This window comes from Neomonachus schauinslandi, chromosome 6 (genome assembly GCF_002201575.2).
Source record: "Neomonachus schauinslandi chromosome 6, ASM220157v2, whole genome shotgun sequence".
Taxonomy (NCBI): domain Eukaryota; kingdom Metazoa; phylum Chordata; class Mammalia; order Carnivora; family Phocidae; genus Neomonachus; species Neomonachus schauinslandi.
In genome coordinates this window covers 42,534,073-42,551,953 of record NC_058408.1, presented here as the reverse complement: position 1 = coordinate 42,551,953, position 17,881 = coordinate 42,534,073, and the positions used below count along the sequence as shown (strand labels likewise).

Here is a 17,881-nt window from a genome sequence, read left to right as displayed (position 1 = left end):
AAGGAACTTTGCAGCAAAGTTCAAACGGCCACCCACTCACATTTTTCCTAGCCCACGGGCTGTTTCCCTCTCCAGACAACACCGTCCTATGTCATTGCAGTGCTATCTCTTGTGTCGGTGACAGTACCCCAAAGACATTGCTTAGACAGTTCAGGAGTTCACATTTTTATGAAGTTCCTCATTTGCCACCTGTGTTCTTTTTGGACTGGCTTCACATTCCCCAGGTGGCGAGAACAGGCTGCGCGGGACCGGTGCCTTACTGATGGAAAACTAAAATCCCACGTGTGGCCATTCTCGTTCATCTGCATCTGTAATCCGAGGAGTCCTGCCACGTCCTGCATGCGTGCGTGAGCTCTCGCGATCTCCTGGGGCCACAACAACTTCCTGGCACCGCCAGACCCCAGGGTCCCCAGGACTTCCCCCTCCCATGCCCCCACCACTGCCCCCAGGCTCACTTCCTTCTTTTCTGTCCCTGAAGCTTAAGCCTGATGTACAAACACTTGGAATCAGGCTCGTTATGTAAGTTTCCTGGTCCCTGAGCTGGGTGACTCAGCATGAGGTGGTGCCCTGCTCTTTCCCAGCCTGGGGCAGCATGCTAACCAGGGCCAGGTCAGCAGCAAACTGGAATGGAAAACAAGGCCCGCTAATGAGGTCCAGCTGAGCAGCCTTCATTCCTAGTCGTGTCTGGGGAGCCCAGGAAACCCTTGGGAACCATCGGAGGGCCTTTGCCAACGAACCCACAGGAGGAATTCTCCATCTCCCTGCTCACTTCCTGTTCTCTCCTCTTATCGCTTTGGCCAAAGATTACAGAAGATTCGCATTTGGTTCCTCTTTGCCCCGAGGCTGCCACTTTCTGGGTCCCTGTTATAAATCGAATGTTCGTGTTACCCCAAAATTCATAGGGTGAAGCCCTAGCCCTCCAGTGTCATAGTGTTAGGAGGTGGGGCCTTTGGAGGTAATTAGGTGGAGATGAGGTCATTAAGGTAAGAGCCTCCATGCTGGGATTAGTGCCCTCCTAAGAAAAGGAAGAGACCAACGTCTTCCCCTCCACACTCCCCCTTGTGAGGATCCAGCAAGAAGATGGTCACCTGAAAGCCGGGAAGAGGGTCTTCACCAGGACCCCGCTATCCTCGCACCCTGATCTCCAACTTCTAGCCTCCGAAACTGTGAGGAAATCAATTTCTGTTGCAGTCACAAAGTCTGTGGTATGTTGTTAAACTAGTCCAAGCTAAGACAGTCACAGCTAACCTCAGGTCCTAGCGAGGCTCAGGCAGGAAGAGATGCTGGTGCATGAGGATGCACCCTTGGGTGCGGCTCAGCCTGGACCCAAACTCTCTCTCTCCTCCGCCCCAGGTCCCAAGCACAGAGTTGGAAATCAGTTGGAAACACTGCTTATAGAGAGGACAAACTTTGGCACTGAATTTGGGCTTGTGTCTGGCTCGCCCTCATTTCTTTCTCCTGCAAGCATGTCGGTGAGTTTTCTTTCCTTTGCAGGACGGGGACAGGTGCTGGCTTCCTGCGAACTATTAGACTAGGAGCTAGAGACCTCAGATTCTGTAACAGATTTTGCCACTAACACACTAACCAGGTGTTCAGGGTTAGGTGGCAAACTTTCCTCTCTCTGTGCCCCAGCAATTCATCTAAATGACTCCTGCCTTAGAATCACTGCTCATTCTTTAATAAAAATTGTGTGCCGGCTCTGTCCAGTGTTGGGATACGGTGCTAAACAAGACAGCTTGCTAAATAAACAAGCCCCTGCCCTCTTGGAGCCTGCCTTCCAGAGCGAGGAGACAGCCAGGAAAGGCGTAAATAAGATAATTACTGAATGTGGCACGTGCTCTGAGGGAGACAAACAGAATGATGAAATAGAGGAGGGGATATTTATTTAAAAGCCTCCCCCTGCAAGCTGAGAGAAGGCAGGACTGTCAACCAGGCAGAAACTTTCCAAGCAGAGTGATGGGCTAACAAAAGTAAAAATGCTTTACAAAACATATAGACAGCCAGCTACACAGATATCCAGTTTGATGTGAGTTAGACCACCTTCACTCCCTGTGGCTGCTTGCCCCCCCGTTCCCCTGCTCCTCCACAGCCTCCCATCCCCAGTGCTTCAGCTCTTTGTCACCCATCTTCCAGCACATGGCTGGTATTTATGGAGCACCTGCTGAGGGAGAGGGATCCTCCCCTCCTCTGAGCAGGGACTTAGGAAGTAACACGCCCTCCTCCGTGTCTGAGGCCTAAGGAGGTCACTTCTCCCAGCTGTTCGTGTTTGAGTCCATGGTGGCTCCAGTCCATTTTGTGTGTTATTTTGCTCTTCAGCGAGATTCCTTTTGGGAGCCAGTGGGGCTCCAAGCATGCTGTGTTTGTAAATCGATGCCATTAACCACCCAGAGGGGCCATCTAGGGACTGGAATGTTTTAGCATGTGTGTTCTCTCTCTGGACAAATGCCCAGAAGTGTGTGGAGTGGCCATGCAGCACGTGTCCCTCAGGGGACCCCAGCAGCTAAGGTCACTGACTGACCCGCTGAGCCAACCTCAGCACGGCGGGCACAGTGCAGCCTGCTTTAGATTCTGTCTGTGCGCCTTTCCTTAGGGCCAAGGATACTGCACAGGGAGCCGCAATGTCGGGGTTTCCACGTCCTGGGCATGGGGCCCGATCTGCGCTTTTATATCTGTGAGTTACGCCCTCTCGGCTCTACCATCTTCTAGCTGCGTGACTTTAGGGGGGAGAGTGGTTTTCGAACGTCAGCCATCAAAGTTCTCGAAGAGCTGGTGAAAGTGCAGAGTTCTCACATCTGCTGAGTCAGCAGCTCATTGAGTAGAGGTGCAGGAATTTGCATTATTAACAGACATTGAGAAGTGTCTCTCATTGCAAGTAAACTGCAGTTTGAAAAACATGGCTGCTTAATGTGGCTGACTACCAAAGCGCGATCCAGTCAGTTCCTCCCTTACGGGACTCATGGTTCCTCGGCTAGCCTTGAAGCCAACTGCCAGGCAGCGGTCCTGGAGGCAGCACATGTAAGGAGAATGGCTCCCCAGAGGTAGCCCGACACGTCACACAACGCCAGGGCCCAGAGCCTGTGCTCAGTAATGCTGGTTGAATGAATGAGGGGCCCAGTGACGTGGAGAGATGGGAAAGGGAGTTGAGCTAGACTACTCGTATGTGCCACTAGAATGCAAATTCCAGAAGAGTAGGGGCTGTGTTCTTAATGATTCCCAGGGCCTGATATACTCAAAATGCTGAATAAATTAGTGGTACCTCCTACTTCTCTCTCTCCCTCGGGGGAGAGAGAAGGTCCAAAAGCCCACTGAAGTAGACTTACCCTGTCTGAAGGAATTCCCTATTTCCCCAAATATCTAATTTAAACTGACTAACAGAATCAGCATTGCATGACTAAAAACCAAATTCAGGCTAGGACATGAAGGTATTTTTGATACCTAGTGGCTGGCAAACATATCACCTGGGCATAATAAAGTGAATCATACAATTTCTTATATAATAAGAAAAGATGGGGTAATTTATTTCCCTTAAACACCAGGGCCAGAACAGCTGGGCCGTTTGGAAAATTTGCTAAATAACAAAACTCATGACAGACAAAGAAACAGCAAATTGAACTGGCCATGCAAAACCATTTTACACCCATCAGATGGGCAAAAATTAAAAAATATGACAATAGCAAGTGTCAATAGTAGCATGTGGTATAATAAAAACGTTGGCAGACTGCTCGTGATTCAACCCCTTTGAAAAAGAGGGGACACCCCGAAGTAAAGTTGTAAACGTGCCTGCATGCTTTATGACTCAGCAGTTCCGCTTGTAGGGAGGTATGCTATTCTTGCACATGTACAAGACACACATAGAAGAATGCCCATGGCAGCATTGTTTTATAGTCAAACACTTGAAACAAGGGGGTGCGTGGGTGGCTCAGTCGGTTAAGCGTCCAATTCTTGGTTTTGGCTCGTGTCACGATCTCAGGGTCTTGGGATTGAGTCCCCCACTGGGCTCCGTGCTCAGCGTGGAGTCTGCTTGAGATTCTCTCTCTCTCCCTCTGTCTCTGCCCCTCTCACTACTGCTGTTTCTCTCTCTCTCTCAAATAAATAAATAAAATCTTAAAAAAAAAAAAAACCTGAAACAAGCAACCCAAAATAGTAAAATGAAGTGATCACTAATTAAGAAATGATGAGTATGGGGCACCTGGGTGGCTCAGTCATTAAGCGTCTGCCTTCGGGTCGGGTCATGATCCCAGGGTCCTGGGATCGAGCCACGCATTGGGGTCCCTGCTCGGCGGGAAGCCTGCTTCTCCCCCTCCCACTCCCCCTGCTTGTGTTCCCTCTCTCACTGTGTCTCTCTCTGTCAAATAAATAAATAAAAAATCTTTAAAAGAAAAAAGAAATGATAACTATGACTTGTTTGTAATATGATTTACTTTATTAAAAGTTTATGTACGTTTTCAAATGCACATCAACAGTAGAAGAATAAATAAACCAGTAAGTGGATACAATGTCAAACTCTATAAGCAGTAAAAATGAATGAACAGATGAAATCCAACAATATGATGCTAATTGAAAAAACCAAGACATAGAAGAATATATACATCATGATTCCCCTGACATAAAGGCCAATAACAGAACAAACAAAGCAGGGTGTGGAATTTGCACAAAATGTTTTATGATCTTTGTGGATTCTTTTCCTGGAATTCTCATCCCCATGGTATTTAACTTGAAAACTTCTCCTTCTTTCCTTCGGATAGAACTGAAGTCACTTCCTCTATAATGCCTTCCCCAATTGCTCCAGGTGAAGCTATTGCTCCCTATTTCCTGATAAATCCTTGCTTTGCATGTACATTATCATAGCTCTTGTCATACCGTATTGCAAATACTGGCGATGTCCAAGCCAGTTGTGTGCTGGTAACTGGCTCTTCATGGGTAAAAAGAAGACATATAAAGACATGAATATTTTCTCAGTTTTCTGTGCCGTTGACAATAGAGTAGCTACAGATAGGACACGCTTTGAGTTTTTACCCATGTTATTTACACTTCCTTCATAACTTAAGTCTGACAGTCAACAAAACAATAGATCAAGCATGGATTTGTAGCATTTGCCGATCTCCATGGTGTAAATTCCTCCCGTGTAAAAAATTCAGGGTTTTAACATGAAATCATTGAATGAGGAGCTGCAGAGATGCACGGCTACCCCTGTGCTGAGGAACCCTCTTCTACACTTTCATTCATTCAGTCTACAAATATCTACTGAAGGCCGAGACTACAGTAGTGTTCAGGACAGGCAATGTCCTCAACCAGAAGGAAATGAATGGAGCCAGCAATTCACAAATGGAGCCAGCAAAGAACAAGAGGAAGATTGTTGTGAGTCCAGTGAAGGAATTAATAAATAAGGTGGTTGGTGAAATAAATGAGGGGGGATGACCTAGAGAGGCCAGTGAGGGCTTCCCTGAGTTGGTGACATCGAAGCTGTGACCTTCTGAAGAATGAGAACAAGCCATCCTTTTTTTTTTTTTAAAGATTTTATTTATTTATTTGAGAGAGAGAGAATGAGAGACAGAGAGCACGAGAGGGAAGGGGATCAGAGGGAGAAGCAGACCCCCCGCTGAGCAGGGAGCCCTATGCGGGACTCCATCCCGGGACTCCAGGATCATGACCTGAGCTGAAGGCAGTCGCTTAACCAACTGAGCCACCCAGGCGCCCAAGCCATCCTTTTAAGGAGCCAGAAGAAGACTTTTCAGACAGCAGGAACAGCAATGTCAAAGCCTCTGAGGAGACAAAGAGCCTGGGCTATGAGAGGATGAGACAGAGGGCCGAGAGGTAGGAGCATATTCGGTGGTTGGTGCACTTGGCTGCAGTCAGATTGCAGTTGGATTTTACTCTGACAGCAGTGGGAGCTCATGAAGGCAGTCTTGTAGGCTGGTTTCTGTTTAGGGTGCATGGCAAGAACTAAGGATGTGTTCAGCCATCAGTTTTGTTCCTGGGGCTGACCCTTAAAATAGACAAAATCACAGCATTCGATTTCAGGTTGATTCCTTCTAGGGAATACACAATCTCCCTTAGTTCTTGCCATGCTGTGCTGAGAGACCATAGTTTGGGAGACACTGCACAAGATCACACTCCACCTGAACCCCTTTAAAGGGCATCTCTTGGCCAGTCACAGGAAGGAGTCTAGGAGGAGGGATCAGGTTGAGAAAGAGGAGAAGTCAAGATAAGTTGACCTCAAAGTTACCGTGGAAAAGGTAAGGGGCTCCAGGACAATGGTCAGTTCTCTTTCTACACAGAGATCCTGGGCTTCTGAGATAAAAGGCTATTTTTCTAATGAGGAAGGCCTGGTGGACAAACAGATCATTGTCTCCTCGGGGGCCAGAATAAGCAGAGCTAAATAATGGTTTGGAGGCCCCCAAATGAGTATCCATCATATCCTTGAGTGGCTGTGGTGACCTGTGTTCTAAATCCATTCTGGCACAGATATAGTGAAAAGAAGGGCCATATGCAACCCAATGTTCATAGCAGCAATGTCTGCAATAGCCAAACTGTGGAAAGAGCCCAGATGCCCTTCAACAGATGAATGGATAAAGAAGATGTGGTCCATATATACAATGGAATATTACTCAGCCATCAGAAAGGATGAATACCCAACTTTTACAACAACATGGATGGGACTGGAGGAGATTATGCTAAGTGAAATAAGTCAAGTAGAGAAAGTCAATTATCATATGGTTTCACTTATTTGTGGAACATAAGGAATAGCATGGAGGACATTAGGAGAAGGAGGGAAAAATGGGCAGGGGGAATTGGAGGGAGAGATGAACCATGAGAGACTATGGACCTGAGAAACAAACTGAGGGTTTTAGAGGGGAGGGGAGTGGGGGGATGGGTTAGCCCCGTGATGGGTATTAAGGAGGGCACGTACTGCATGGAGCACTGGGTGTTATACGAAAACAATGAATCGTGGATCACCACATCAAAAACTAATGATGTGGGCGCCTGGGTGGCTCAGTTGGTTAAGAGACTGCCTTCGGCTCAGGTCATGATCCTGGAGTCCTGTGATCGAGTCCCGCATCGGGCTCCCTGCTCGGCAGGGAGTCTGCTTCTCCCTTTGACCCTCCTCCCTCTCATGCTCTCTGTCTCTCATTCTCTCTGTCTCAAATAAATAAATAAAATCTTTAAAAAAAAAAAAACTAATGATGTAATGTATGGTGACTAACATAACATAATAAAATAAAATAAAAATAAAATAAAAAAATAAATCCATTCTGGCTACAACAATCCCCAAAGATTCAAACCCGAGGTTAATAAGTGTGAAAAAGCTTTTTTTGCAACGGGTTTGCCACCAGAACACAGGTGTCTTGAAAACCACCGCTCAACCTAAACCAAAATGGGAAAGGAAAAGACTCACATCAACATCGTCGTCATTGGACATGTAGATTCGGGCAAGTCTACCTCTACTGGTCATGTGATCTACAAATGTGGTGGGATCGACAAAAGAACTATCGAAAAATTTGAGAAGGAGGCTGCTGAGATGGGAAAGGGTTCCTTAAAGTATGCCTGGGTCTTGGATAAACTGAAAGCTGAACATGAACGTGGCATCACCATTGATATCTCCCTGTGGAAATTCGAGACCAACAAGTATTATGTGACCATCACTGATGCCCCAAGACACAGAGACTTTATCAAAAACATGATTACAGGCACATCTCAGGCTGACTGTGCTGTCCTGATTGTTGCTGCTGGTGTCGGTGAATTTGAAGCTGGTATCTCCAAGAATGGGCAGACCCATGAGCGTGCCCTTCTGGCTTACACACTGGGTGTAAAACAACCAATTGTTGGTGTTAACAAGATGGATTCCACTGAGCCACCCTACAGCCAGAAGAGACACAAGGAAATCGTTAAGGAAGTCAGCACCTACATTAAGAAAATTGGCTACAACCCCAACACAATAGCATTTGTGCCAATTTCTGGTTGGAACGGTGACAACATGCTGGAGCCAAGTGCTAACATGCCTTAGTTCAAGGGATGGAAAGTCACCCGTAAAGATGGGCATGCCAGTGGAACCACAATGCATGAAGCTCTGGACTGCATTCTGCCACCAACTCGTCCAACTGACAAGCCCTTGCGTCTGCCTCCCAGGACGTCTACAAAATTGGTGGTATTGGTACTGTCCCTGTGGGCCGAGTCGAGACTGGTGTTCTTGAACCTGGCATGGGGTCACCCTTGCTCCAATGTTACAACTGAAGTAAAGTCTGTTGAAATGCACCATGAAGCTTTGAGTGAGGCTCTTCCTGGGGACAATATGGGCTTCAATGTGAAGAACGTATCTGTCAAAGATGTTCGTCATGGCAATGTGGCTGGTGACAGCAAAAATGACCCACCAGTGGAAGCAGCTGGCTTCACGGCTCAGGTGATTATCCTGAACCATCCAGGCCAAGTCGGCGCTGGATATGCACCTCTGCTGGACTGTCACACAGCTCACATTGCTTGCTTGCAAGTTTGCTGAGCTGAAGGAGAAGATAGATCGTCGTTCTGGAAAAAAGCTGGAAGATGGTCCCAAGTTCTTGAAATCTGGTAATGCTGCCATTGTTGATATGGTTCCTGGCAAGCCCCTATGTGTGTTGAGAGCTTCTCTGACTATCCTCCTCTGGGCCGTTTTGCTGTTCGTAACATGAGACAGACAGTTGCTGTGGATGTCATCAGAGCAATGGACAAGAAGGCAGCTGGAGGTGGCAAGGTCACCAAGTCTGCCCAGAAAGCTGAGAAGGCTAAGTGAATATTATCCCCAATACCTGCCACCCCAGTCTTAATCAGTGGTGGAAGAACAGTCTCAGAACTGTTTGTGTCAATTGGCCATTTAAGTTTAATAGTGAAAGACTGGTTAATGATAACAATGCATCGTGAAACCTTCAGAAGGAAAGGAGAATGTTTTGTGGACCACGTGTTTTTTTTGTGTGTGTGTGTGGTAGTTTTAAGTTATTAGTTTTTAAAATCAGTACTTTTTAATGGAAACAACTTGACCAAAAATCTGTCACAGAATTTTGAGACCCATTAAAACAAAAGTTTAATGAGAAAAAAAAAAGTGTGAAAAAGAGAAATTCTTATCTTTATCCAAAGACAGCTTTTCCCAAAGTGTATTCTGAAGACTATTAGTTCCATAGAGTCACGTCATGATGAAAGAGTTCCACGGTCAAATGAAATAAGAGGACGCTGAAAGCCATAGCCCCATCTTGGAGACTCACTGCGCACGTGGGAGAAGTCTTGCAGGCAAGAAATCAGGTTTTTATTGTTCAACTCAGTCTCTGGAAATAAGGCCGAAGAGCATTTTTGCTTATGACCTTCTCTGCTGCACATATTTAGAGCAGCGCTGCCTTTGGATACCTTCTCTCTTCAAAGGGAGGAATTTTGTTTTGTTCAGGATGGAAACTTCACGGGGGCATGCGAGAACAATCTGATACACACACACACACACACACACACACACAGCTGCTTCTAGCCTCAATCACCAGATCGATAGGACAGGAAGCATCTTCAAATGACCATTGCTGTTCTCTTCCCTTCCAGATGTGATGCTGCCTGGAGGTACGGTATTAGTTGCGGCCTGGGTGGGGCATGGGGGTTGCTCTTTAAAGGGGCAGTGAGGGTGGGCAGAAGAGGAGGAGGAGGAAGCTCTGGGAGTAGGGGGCAGGCAGCCAGGAAAGCCCTGGCCTAGTGAGCATCAAGTGGAAATTTCCTCGGGCAATCCTTTTGAACTAAGTGGATTTGAATGTTGCACCCCTGGTTGCCTAGATCCCATGGCTAAGTGACTTTGTCTTCATTTTCCAGTAATGATTAACATTGCTGTAGTCACTGCAGTTCGGGGCCGTTTGTCTAACTGTGGTGATGGAAACAAGGAGGAAGCTTCTCCCCACGTGGCTCAGCAAGGTCTGCTTTCCACGTCTGACTGTTGGTGGGAAGAGGGGGGACATTCAAAGATTCCTGTGTTTGGAAGGATTGTTCAGCCTTTCCTTAAATCAAACACTTCTCAGTGTCTTGTATTCTTTGAACAAAACACCAATTTGGGGCTAATGGATGATGTTTTCATTATTCATCCTAATGAAACTGTAATGATGGTATTTTTAGGTCAGGAAGCAGAAGTCAAGAGGCCCACATCTTTCTGGCGCAGGGGCTGGGAAGGATGTGGTATCTTATCTCCTGATCCATTGGAGACCTCTGATGCCACCTGGCAAGTTGTCTGGGTCCCACATTTCACTTTGAATAAACAAGTTGGATCTGATAACTAAGTGAGGTCAAAGACTCATGGCCCTGGGATGGGGGGCCACTTACAGAGCTCCTGCATCACAGAGAGGCCACTCTATCCCCCATGCCTAGCCCCCGAGCCACTCTAAAAAGCATGGCTTTGTCCTGAGGTTTTAATTTTGTTTGTTTTCAAAAGATTTTCTTCCTTCCTTCCTTTTCTTTCTTCTTTTCAATGAAAAGGGAAAGGACAACAAAGTATCACTCCTTTGAGAGAGGTAACAATAGAAAGCCATCAGAATCTGCACCTGGGAGTAAGGGAAGCACTCCCTTTCCCATGACACAGTGCACATCACAGAATGTCGAACAAGGAGCGACCTTAGGGATTGTTCTGACCCAACCCCTCAGAGAAGATGGAGGCCCAAAGGGGAGGCTCCTGCTCAGGACTCTTAACCACAGCACTGCCTCTTTCTACCCTTTCATGCTACAAGTGAGCGGTATTTATTATGGGATTTCCTGAGTTCTGCTGGAGCTCTCTCTGAAGCATAGCGTGATATGGCACTTTTTGGAACCTTTAGCAGGATCCATCTATCAGCATGCTGGTGAGGACTTGGCCACCTTGGTTGTATTCGTGGGTTGAGGTAGAGATGAGAACGGCTGCTTATCCTAAAACTAAAGATACTGAAAACATGCTTGATGCTTTTCTGAACACTGAATCACAATTAGTTTGCCAAAATTAGACTGTATGAGACTTTTATGATGGAGAGAGAGGGAAACTGAGCAGGGTGTGGAATACCGCCGGCTGGGGAGACATATCAGGACTTGGACATCACTTGAAGCCCTGGGTAACTCCATTTCTCATGAGGTGATGGCCAGGTGTAAATTCTGGGCCCCTCAGCCATGCTGCGAAAAGTAGATTCCTACAAAGGATGGCCACTGTGTAATTCAGGGCCTGCCGCTGAAACAAATCCCATCTCATTCCTCCTATAAGGGCGATCTCCCCGTTCATAGTTTTATGTCATTTGATGCTATGGAGCCACTGATGGAGAGCATGATAATGTCTCTTCTAGATACTTTGTTCCTTATTCTTGTGACAGAGGGAAATTCTATTATACGGACATTTTTATGATTGGCAATATTATCAAGTATCAATTATTTATAAACCATGTTTTTAAAGTTAGTATGTAATGACAGAAACTGTTAATTATACCTATGCTATGCTAATAAAAATAATCTTTAATGTGGCATATAGGGATAGACACAGAAAGAGAGAAAGTATGGAGTATAGAGACAGTGAGGACAATAGCAAGGAAAGGGAAAGCGACATGGAGGGACACAGGGAGTTCTGCGGGTGATGGTGTATTGCTGTTGGGGTCTCTGAAATCTCTAAATCTTGGCCATGTCTTCATGGAATCACATATGTTGTGTTCTCTGGATCCAGAGTAATGACTTGAGCTATGAATAGGAATGAGAAAGCAAGGGAAATTGCATTTCCCAGAGTAAGTGTGTGAATATATGGTTCACAGCCTTGGAGTATGTCCCCATGACTGGACCAACTCATGCTGGATAGAATCCGACTGGACCCATCCCTCACTTACGTTATAAAGAAGGGTGGCCGTCAGGGACATGGGATTGCTAAGGACATAAAGACCACCAAATGCTAGTGTTGGGAGGACTTTGAAGGTCATCTGGTCTCTTCTGTTGCCTTTTAGCTCTCAGACAAGGAGTGAATTGTTGGGGAGGAAGGGCAGGGGGATGGAGTGTTTGCCTCTGATTTTGTCCTAAATATCCCAGAAATGAAGATGATGTCCTGGCCACCAAGATGCTATCCATCTATTCTAGTGTTTAGTTTTATTTATTTAATTTATTTTTATTTTTTTAAAGATTTTATTCATTTATTTGACAGAGAAAGACACAGCGAGAGAGGGAACACAAGCAGGGGGAGTGGGAGAGGGAGAAGCAGGCTTCCCGCCGAGCAGGGAGCCCGATGCAGGGCTCGATCCCAGGACCCTGGGATCATGACCTGAGCCGAAGGCAGACACTTAACAACTGAGCGACCCAGGCGCCCCTCTAGTGTTTAGTTTTAAAGGAACCCCAGTAAATGGATAAGAGCGATTCATATTATTGAGGGCACATCATGGTGTGAGCTGAGCACCTGCCATGCATCTTACCTCATGTAATACTCATAGAAGCCCGAATGAGGAATAACACATGGAAATGAGGGATAACTTACTCTAGACCACAGTTAGCAAGGGGCAAAGCTAGGGGCTCAAGACCAGGTTTGCCTGATTTCATACTTCAAGCTCTTAACAGTACTATTTTATGCCCATTATGAAACTCCTACTATTACGAAATGGTTCTCTTTATATGTTGAATAATTGGCTCTGATTTATGGGTCAAAAGACATTGCCCTTACAAATAATAAGAGGTTCATTATTAGGGTTGCCAGATTTAGCCAATAAAAATAAAGAGTACCAAGTATTTTTGAATTTCAGATAGATAATTTTTTAGTTTAAGTAATTTTAGTATAAGTGTGTCCCAAATGTTGCGTGGAATCTACTTAACACCAAAAAAACTATTCTTTGTTTGATCTGAAATTCAAATTTCCTGGACATCCTGTATCTTATCTGGCCTCCATCGTCATAATGAATGAGACCAAGCTGGTGAGTTCAGTCCCTTTGGAGGCCACCTGTTACTCTGTTCCATGGTTGACCCCTCCCTACTGGGAACCTCTTCCTGTAAGGCTGCTGTGAACCCCTTTAGTCCCATGGTCCCTCAACGTCTATGTCTATCATAGACTATATTCTAATTTGTTTATATTAAGATATTTTTACTATTAAATGGTTGATACATACAGACGAATATATGCAACAACTGGTGGGTCAAAGGTTATAGGAATGTTCAGCATTAAAGATAAAGCCCACTGTTTCCCAAAATGATGGTGCAAATATTATTCTCCTGTCGGTGTACACGAGTTCCCTGTGTTCAATATCCTCACTGCCATAGGGTATTGTCAGACTTTTTAATTTTTGCTTTTATAGTGGGTGTCAACTGCGCTCTCACTGTGATTTCAATTTGCATTTCCCTGATTTCTAAGGAGGTTGAGCATCTCTTCACAAATTCATTGTCTCTTTGTTTTTTCAGATGTCTGTTTGAATTCCAGCTATGTGCTGGGGTTTAAAAGTCCCTTGTTTTAAGGAAGATACTCAGAGATAGTAACTTGGGAAAAGATTAAGCAGAGAAGGGCCCAGACAGAGTGTACATTGCCCCTCAGCGAGCAGAGTAAGTAAACTATGCTTTGTCTAGAGCACTCCCGGAAGCCTGGAAACCCTTTGGTGCCCAACCAACACTTAGCTCCTCCCTCCTGGCAGCCAGGTGTTGTGGAAAGAATTTCCGAGCCAGATAGACCTGGACTTAAGTTCTATTTCTTAGCTGTGCAACTGCAAGTTAGTTTCTTTCTCTGAGTGTCTGTTTTCTTATCTGTAGAATTGGTAGGGGAAAAAAATGTGCCTTGCAGCGATGCTGTGGGATTCAACAAGACAGCAAGTGAAAAGACTGCCAGCTAGGGGCTCAATCAATGTTGCTTTCATTCAAGCTTTCTTTCTTTCTTTCTTTTTTTTTTTTGTAGGCTCCACGCCCAGCGTGGAGCCCAATCTGGGGCTCAAACTCATGACTGTGAGATCAAGACCTGAGCTGAGATCAAGAATCAGACACTTGAATGAGCCACCCAGGTGCCCCTCTTTCACGCTTTTTTTGTACTAAAGAACTGACTAGAAGAAAAACACCTCAAGGCAACCAGTATTCTGTTCCATTAGAATAAAATTGCCAGGAATTTTCCATTTAAGATCTTATTTATGACAAAGAGAAGCCCAGGGTTTTTCCTAGAATCAAAAGAGTGGCTGGATTTTGGAGGCAATCTGACTGGAGGACTCCTTTCCTGGCCATACTGTGAAGAGATCATTGGAGAGCTGTCCACTGCAATCCCCACACACCTTCAGAAGGAGAGTCCACAAGCACCCAGATAGCGACTCAGTGTCTGACAATCCTTAGAGAGTTCAGAGTTCTTCCTGATACCTTGCTTGGAATCTCTCTTGCTTCAGCATAAACTGTGTTCTTTTTTTTTTTAAGATGTACTTATTTTAGAGAGAGAGAGAGTGCATGAGCACAAGGCGGGGAGGGGTAGAGGGAGAGAATTTTCAAGCAGACTCCCTGATGAGCATGGAACCCAACTGTGGGGCTCAGTCCCACCACCCATGAGATCATGACCTGAGCGGAGACCAAGAGTCGGACCCTCAACCAGCTGAGCCACCCAGGTGCCCCTGTTCTTTTCTTTTTATAGTAAGGGAGTATGGCTGTGAGACAGACATTTGAACTACACAGCGGCATCCTGTTGCATTAAAGTCCTGCCATCACTGGCCTGGTTCACAAGTTATTATATTATAGGAGGTTGGGCCTAGGCCTGAACTCTGAATTCACAGGAGAGAAAACTAAGGCCTGAGAGGTCCAGCACCCGGCTAGGATATGACCACAGCTAGGAAGGGCAAGAGCTGGGTTTCAATTCAAGTCTTCCAAGCTGCAAATTTAGGATTTTTTTTTTTTTCCTGTTCCCTTTCACTCAGGATCTCCTTTTACTGGACATGTGTCCAAAGGTGACCCAGAATCCTTCGGGCATCTCCAAGGGCCAATTTCAGATGTCTTAGCCCGGAAGTTAGAAGACCCTAGCCTCAATCTTGGTCCTTTTCAGAAGAGCTCTTCGGGAGAATGTGTGACATTAGAGTTTTTGTTTATGTGCTTTTGAGGGATACTAAGTGTCACAGATGAAGCAGGAATATCCTTTGGAAATTGGAGTCTTTGCATGGGAAGATTCAATTTATCTGTATCTGTATCTATACACACACACATATATATACGCACATTATATATGTATAAGGGAGAGAAGAGTTACATGTATATATAAATATATAAAATGTAAAATATAAATATTTTATAAATACTATAAATAAAATATAAATTTATAAATATTTATAAATAGCAACACAAAATAAAAATATATATGAATATATGTTTTATGGAGAGAGGAGTTATAACTTTTACCCAATTCTTTTTTTTTTTTTTAAGATTTTTATTTATTTATTTGACAGAGAAAGAGAGAAAGGGTTCACAAGCAGGGGGAGAGGCAGAGGAAGAGGGAGAAGCAGACTTCCCGCTGAACAGGGAGCCCGATGTGGGGCTCGATCTTAGGACCCTGGGACCATGACCCAAGCGGAAGGCAGCCACTTAACCGACTGAGCCACCCAGGCGCCCCTTACCCAATTCTTTTTAAAGATTTAATTTATTTGAGAGAGAGGGAGAGCACGAGTGGGGGAGGGGCAGAAGGAGAGGGAGAAGTAGACTCCCTGCTGAGTGGGCAGTCTGAGGGCAGAAGGAGAGGGAGAAGTAGACTCCCTGCTGAGTGGGCAGTCTGACCGGCCTGACCTAGCGCTCGATCCCAGAACCCTGGGATCATGACCTGAGCCGAAGGCAGATGCTTAACCGACTGAGCCACCCAGGTGTCCCAACTTTTACACAATTTTCAAAAAGAAGTCCAGGACCTAAAAAAAAAAAAAAAGGCTAAATAATTCATGATTCATTCAGTCAGCAAATATTTTCCAAGCGCTTACTGTATGTGAGGTACTCAACTGAGTCCAGAGAATATAATAGAAATAAAATAAATGTGATCCCTACCTTCATGGCATTTACATTATGGTGAGAGAGGCAAATAATAATCAATAAGCAAATAATAACAAATGAAATAACACCTTAGGACAGACTGAAAGAAAAAAAAAAAAAACAAGTTAAGAACTACTGATCTAACTAGACTGCATTTCTCTCCGGACTTTATTTTTTACCTTTCTTCTCCTAAGAAAGTCAAACCCCTCCAGAAACAGACTCAGTTTCAGAAATAGACTGTTTAACTTCTCAGTTGTAATTTGAAGGCGTGTAGTTAAGTCCCTAAATCCTCTGACCCTCCTTCCCTTGAATATGGCTGCTTTGTGCAGTCAGGCTGATTAGATTAACCCTTCATTCTTCCCTGCCTCCCGGGCAGGCAGGATAATTCCAGGTCTCTAGACATGAAAGACAAGTCTGTTTGGCCAGGAACAGCAAAGTACTTCCCCTTGCAGAATCTCCCTCCTGATTACCACTGCTGCTTGAGCAAGAATAAATGATCTGAAAGCTCCAGAAAGACAAACGACCAAGAAGTGCTGGCAAATTTTAGAAGTCTGTGGATTCTCATAATGAGGATATTGTTCAGCATTTTCTCTCAGATCAGGTTTTTATTCATTGCTGAGTGGATTTTTATATGTGCACCTCTATTGTTTAAAAATGCAAGTGATTTATACCACCCCACTCCCGCCCCATTTTCAATCCTTAATAAACTCGCAGAACAATGTAACATTGTGCAACTAGAATTGTTGCTATTTTTGAATTGGTGTTGTCCTAAATTCACCTAAGGAGGTGGGCAGTAGAAAGAAGGGGACCTGTTGAAAGACTTACAACCCAATGGCAAAGTTGAAATTTGAATCTAGGAAATCTGATTTCTGGGTCTCTGCTCTCCAGGCACTGATTAGATCCAACGGCCTTGCTCAAATTACACATGCATGCGCACACAATATTATCAGAATGCTGTGGGGTCAGTTGATTAGAATTTTCAGTCCTTACTAATTCTAGGGAAAGTGTCATACCACCGACTGAAGGGCCAGTTCTGATTTGGAGAAAAGACTCTGTCAATTAAACATGAGAGCATGGTTGTAATATCTTGAAGTGAAAACAAAACACAAGTAAATGGGAGGGGGAAAAAGCTATTGGGTAAGGTTGTGGATATCACTCGGAGGGTGAATAATGAAAGGTTAATCATGGCGTACAATTAAGGTTACCAGGTCAGGATCTAAAGTCCTGTTGGTTGTCCAAACGGGCCTGACTGATCTGGACTCAGTTAATGGCTTCTCTCTTCCATTACTTTTCTTCCTACCTTCATCTTCTACTCCATTTCTCCCTCCTATCCATTCATATCTTGGGTCTGGTGGGGAGGTGACATCCCTTTCCCCTGAGAGTCTCTTGGGGAAGGGCTTCAGGTCATGGTATTCTATCTTAGCAATGAATTAGCTTTTGGGGTCTCCTTTGCACAACATTGCCCTCTTCAGGCCCCCAGTAAAGGCATGGACAAGTGTCAGAAAAGGAAACAGGTGGAGAGAAAGTCAGGCTTCCTTCCCCGAGAACTACTGACTATTCCCGGAAAGCCAGCCCCAAGGTTTATGCCCATTGCCGAGAAGGTATCAAGGCACAGAGTGAAACACATTAGGGACAGTGTCCTCCCATGTCTTAAGTCTGTGCAGCCTCGGTGCCTGGGCTGGGGAGCAGAGAGGGGGTGCTGTCTTGTGCTGGGAGAAGCTTACATGAACAGGAGATTCTTCCTTCACAGTTACTGTGACTCAGTCAATTCCAGGATTTAAGCTCAGGCCCCCTTAGGCATAGTATTCAGTTCTCTTGGGAAATGCCATCCACTGGGGATACTTACTTCGAGGCAGCAAAGATGCTATTAGTTCTATTTTGTGTAGTTGCTGTGCAGATGCCTCCTATTCCCCTCGGCCCAGGCAGCAGGGAGAAAGGGTAGGAGTCA

The 17,881-nt window shown here is 45.2% G+C and overlaps 1 pseudogene; it reads left to right on the top strand.

Annotated features, from left to right (window-relative positions):
- Positions 1-7,375: 7,375 nt before the first annotated feature.
- Positions 7,376-15,022, top strand: LOC110574196 (annotated as a pseudogene).
- The last annotated feature ends 2,859 nt before the right edge of the window (positions 15,023-17,881 follow it).